Source organism: Mustela nivalis (genome assembly GCF_964662115.1).
Source record: "Mustela nivalis genome assembly, chromosome: 10".
Lineage (NCBI taxonomy): Eukaryota > Metazoa > Chordata > Mammalia > Carnivora > Mustelidae > Mustela > Mustela nivalis.
This window is the reverse complement of record NC_139029.1, coordinates 84,606,549-84,612,548: the sequence shown is the minus strand read 5'-3', so window position 1 is coordinate 84,612,548 and position 6,000 is coordinate 84,606,549.

Here is a 6,000-nt window from a genome sequence, read left to right as displayed (position 1 = left end):
CTAATAATACATTATAAGTTTATAAAAAATTTTAAAAAAAATTTAAAAAGAAAAAAACCTATATTTTTATAGACACGAGACCCTTTAATTACCATTTGTTTTAAATTACAGTATACTGGGGTGCCTGGGTGGCTCAGTGGGTTAAGCCGATGCCTTTAACTCAGGGCATGATCTCAGTGTCCTGGGATCAAGCCCCTCATCGGGTTCCTTGCTCAGTGGGGAGCCTGTTTCTCTCTCTGCCTCTGTTTGCCTCTCTGCCTGCTTGTGATCTCTGTCTCTCTCTCTCTCTGTCAAATAAATAAATAAATAAAATCTTTAAAAAAATTACAGTACACTAAGTATATATTAGTTTTACTGTATTTTTATTTCCCTACACATTTACAGTCAATAGGAAGAAAGTTTTAATGTTTGGGAAAAAAAATTTAGAAGCCATGGGAAATTAGTATATTTCCCCATTGATTATGGGAATTTTTTTTGCACAGATCTAGCCTGTGTGTCATTTTTACTCTTATACACTACGCAGCAAAGAAAGAACTGCCTATTCTCTAACTCTGCACCATTCATCCCTCAAGCTCCAATTTCTGGTCCCATATACTTATTTATAGGATTATAGGATTTAATTTAAATAAGTTCCATTGATTGAAAATGTTAGTGGACTCCAGATGTTCTTTAAACCGTGGGTTAGGTACCACTATGCTGATGCCTGAAAGACCTGGGACAGTAACTAGAGGTGTTTCCTGAATTTTTTATCTCATTGCTTCCTTGTTTATGAATGGACACTAAGATGCACATGTAGCCACCTATCGCAGTGGAGACATTTTTCTTTTTCCCTCGACTTTCTACTGATTGATGCTTGTTATGACTTCCCCTCTCAAGACATTTCAGTCCTCTTCTTGTACTAAGGCTAATCTGAGGGACAGAATTTTTGAAAAGAGAAAACATAGCTGCAAGAAAAAAGAGAGTCAGGTACTAGAAATATATAACAAGAATTGGATTTCAAAGTATCTGCTCTTCCATTAGCTCTTTTCCAAGTATAGTTTCCAGCCTCTTCCTCATCCCAGCGCTTGTGATAAAATATTTGACATAATCTGTGATTTTGTTTCTAAAATATAAATGAAGAGGACTTTCATATAAGAACTGTAATATAAATGTAAAATGTAAAAAGACAACTGGTTAAAATGTATGTTTAATTTTTTCTTTCCCTTGTGGGATCAAAGAGAAAAAAAAATCTATTAGTAGGAGCAGGGTATATTTTTACTCTCAGTCTTTGTGTCCCCATGTGTAATTTATAGTAATGTGATTTAAAAGATTTCAAAAGAACTCTATGTGTATGTACATGTACACATGTGGTTGGTAAAAACAAACTAGAATTGGAGTACCTGGATGGTTCAGTCGGTTAAGCATCCAACTCTTGGTTTTAGCTCAGGGTTGTGGGATCAAGCACTGTGCTGGGCTTCATGCTAGGCATGAAGCTTGCTTAAGATTCACTCTCTCCATCTCTCCTGCCCCCTCCCCCCAAAATAAATAAATAAATCCTAAAAAAAAAAAAAATTAAGATTACCTAAAATTGCCAGAACTCAATTCCATGATTGCACCACACTATTTGGTATACTTAATAATAATTATTTCCCCAGGGCACCCAGGGCACCCACGGTGGTTCAGTTGGTTAAGCGACAGCCTTCGGCTCAGGTCATGATCCCGGAGTCCCGGAATCAAGTCTTGCATAGGGCTCCCTACTCAGCAGGGAGTCAACTTCTCCCTCTGACCCTCCCCATTCTCATTCTCTCTCTCTCAAATAAAAAAATAATAATAATTATCCCCCAAATATTAATAATGTGAATTTGAATTATAATAGTACCTTCATTAAATATATTGGAATCTTTGGTCAGAATTCACTTAAATGTTTCTCAGTTACTAGTATATACCTCAACATGTGGAAAGTTTGTTAAAAACTACAGATTCCAAGTCAAAAGGAGTTGGGTGAAGCTGGAAAACCTGTTCTTTTAAAAAATGTCTTAGATAATTGTGATGTCGATTCATTAAGGACTAAACTTTAAGAAATATTGAAAAAAGAGACATGTCATGGTTCTAGTGCAATGTGAATAGTACAAGGCAGTCTAATGAAGATAGAAACATAGTTTATGGAATTAGATTGCTTGACTTCAACATTGACTCCTTCGCTTACTAAATGTGTGATCATGGTTAAGGCAAAAATTTTCTCTGTGCCTCAGATCCCTCATATGTAAAATGGAAACTAAAACAGAACCTCTTTCAATGCGTTTTGTGAAGATGATGTAAAATAATCCTTCTAAAGGCTTAGCACAATGCCTGGCATGTAGGAAATGCTTAAAAGCCATTGATTCATATTGTTTCTTTTTTCTTTCCTTCTTTTCTCCACAGGTTCTACAGATCACTTTCATTGTGTTCTCTGAAGTTCTAATTGCATGTGAGAATGCATATTAGATGTCCCCGTGTCATGAGTGTTGAGTTAATTTCAAATAATTTTTTTTATCTCTTCTATATTTATTCTCTTTGATATTTTAAGAGGCAGAGATCTTCAGTACTACTTTCTTCTAACAACCCCTTCAAAATAGACATCCCTGGTTAAGGAAAGTTGCCTTTATCTAAAGATTTTATTTATTTATTTGACAGAGAGAGATCACAAGTAGTCGGAGAGGCAGGCAGAGAGAGAGAGGGAAGCAGGTTCCCTGCTGAGCAGAGAGCCCGATGCGGGATTCGATCCCAGGACCCTGAGATCATGACCTGAGCCGAAGGCAGCGGCTTAACCACTGAGCCACCCAGGCGCCCGGAAAGTTGCCTTTATCTAATTGCCTATCTGTGCATCTCCCTATGGCTCTCACTGTTCCCTCTGTTCTGCCAAAGGTATGGCTTTGGGGTAGGAAGATTACCTTTTCAGTGGAGTCAGGGCTAAAAGTGTTTTCTTCATTAAGCTAAGCCACGTAACACTATTAAACTGTTCAGTTACTGCAAAACCCTATAATTCTATTGGCACACAGTATAGGTAAATGCACAGACTCTATATTGCATCTCAGTTGATCTTTTTGGTGCATAAGTCTTTAAAGCCTCTGAATTTTTAACCAAATAAATAAATAAAAATACAATTTATAATGCATGTGTGTATATATATAAATATATGAGACATACATATAATATAAAGAATATATATGATATATATCAGATATCAAAGACAGACATCAAAAACAAAAAGACAAAGACAGAAAAGGGTTTATAGAATTATGACCACTGACATCTCCCAAATTCAGTTATCAGGTATTTCCTTCTTCCTTGCATAATGGTAAGTGAATAAAGGGAGGCAGAAAGGACAGAAATGTTTCTCTAGTAAAGTCTATCTTCATGGAAATGCAAGGAGATGGGAATGAGCAGGACTAATCAATATTCATCTTGGTAATGTGCCACAAGTAAACTGGTAAGGTCCATCAGTTATTGAAATATTGACATAAAATGCAAATTCGCATATAATCAGACTGGTTCTTTGCACATGCCCCCTACAGTAGGTTTCTATCTGTTATTTTCTAAACTCCAAAATGATGCAAACTTGCATCTTTGCAACACAAATTTTAGAGTCCTGCTTGTTGCAATGTGGCTGGGTTTTACTATACTTCCTTGCCAATTAATCAATAGCTGCCCACTAGGAATATATAGTGTATAAAGACATTAATAATGGTGTATATAAAGCAATTAGTATTTAATCATATAAATATTACATACACAAAACCATAAGTAATAACTCAACATTATGACAAAAATACCTGGATTTCCCTACAGGCCACTCCATAGATAGGACTGTACTGTCACCTGGACCTCTGCCTTTCCGACCAATCTCTAGGATATCTGCAGACACCAGTAACTAAAGGTTCCACAGGGCTGCACCATACCTTTGCTACATATTTTGAATATTCCTTCTGGAAATCAGTTTTCCCCCCTAATTAATGCCATTGAAAGGAAACACGTAACTAAGATGCAATAACACATTATAATGCCACATGCCAAATTCCAGAAGCTTAAAAAAAAAAAAGAAGGAAAGTAATGCCAAACAAAATAACTAATTAGAAATTTATATCAACAGAAGGTATTGCTGTCATACTCTCTGGCCCCTTGGTCTACTAGAACTTTTCCTCCTTCTTACCTTTCTAACTAGTTTTTTGCCTGAAGGAATTATTGGTCTGGACAAAAAAGCCACTTCTTGGTACTTAAAACTCAGGACTGAGATGAAAAAAGAAAGCACCTTCCCTCACACAGCAGCCTAAAAATGGGTCTTTCGAGTACCAAAAAGAACTTAGAACGCACTTTCCCTAAGGTATTTATTTATTTGCATATGGTGGCTTATAATGTTATTGACATAGTACTGCCCTTCAGCAACCTTGGATGACCTGAGATTCTAACACATAAAAGATTAGTTCTAAATGGAAAAATGGTATGTGTGATGTTTGGAAATTCTAATTACCTGAAAGTTATATGATTGCTATATAGTCCTCCCAGTGGTACTTACAAGATTTCATAAGATTATTGTTTAAGAAGATCATACCCTATGGCTCTTGACACTTGCCCTTATTTAATGCATGCAAATTTAATTCTGCTTTCTCCACACATTTATTTTGAAAACGTTAAAAAATATACAGAGAAGTTCACACCCAATATTAATATGTTGATGGATTTTAGTTGTTTATGGTTTGTAAATACGTATAATATGCATAAAAGAAATCAAACATTACTAATCATGTTGAAACCATTATTTCCCTCTATTTCCAGGGGCACCTGCAATCAAGACTACAGTTTGTTACTTTCCAAACCACCTTATTAAATCTTTCTTATTTATTTGTGTCTACAGATGATAGTAACATTTTTGCATATTTGATTTATATAAATTGCATCATCTTGACATATATTTTCAGCTTTATTTTTATCCTCTTATTATGTTGATTTATTTAAACCAAGTTAATTTGTTTTAGAAATGGATTTATAATATTTTATTTTTTCTTTTACTACTGAGAAATATTTAGGCTGTTTCTCTAATTTCCCTAATACTATCGATTATGCAAAAGGCATCTAAATGGTCTTTATGCCCATGTGTGATACATTCTCTAAAGTATATACAGAGTAGTACAAGTTCTATTTAACAGGCTATGCACATTTTTAACTTTATATTACCTAATTATTTTCCCAATAGTTCTCTAGATTGCATTCCACTAGCAGTATATGAGCACTACATTTCCCCCCCATCCCAGCTAACACTTAAATTTTTCAGATTATTACATTTTTTTCTAAATTTAGGAATGTGAAATTTTGTCTCATTTTTTAATTTCTTTTTTTTTTTTGGTTACATCTATTTTTATTTTTTAATTACAGAGTATATAATCAAATGAAATGTTTCTGCTGCTCTAGTTAATTTTTAAAAAGCAGTCTAACTGGTATTAAGTACTTCAGGAAGAGATTTTATTTTAAATAATGTAAACAAAATTATAATAAGGTGAGATACTTTTGACCATATAATTTGACTGTTATAAGTGATGGACTACAGAATTTCTCTCTACATATATGTAACCCATATGTTGTTTATTTCCCATACTGAAAGATTACATTTTAAATTAATTGTAATGTAGGTTTTTCTGATCCTATGTTCCTTCATTAACTCAAAGCCAACCTGATTAACAAGCCAACAAATATTTTATCCACTTTTCCCAAAATTAATAAAACAGATGTGCTTTATGATTTTTTAAAAATTACTGATAAATCATTTTATGTACAATATTGAGATTTCAGTTAACTTACAATTATCCACTTATCAGTTAGGCACACAATTCTTTCAGATAATCCTTAAAGTAAGTATTGAAGAAATAGATACTTAAATTCAGAATGAGAACCAAAAAGACCTTTGTCAGGGTTCTATGGTTACTAGTAATCCCAAGTCATCTTAATACACTATTAGGGATGGAGATGATTAGAAGACTGTTCTATTTC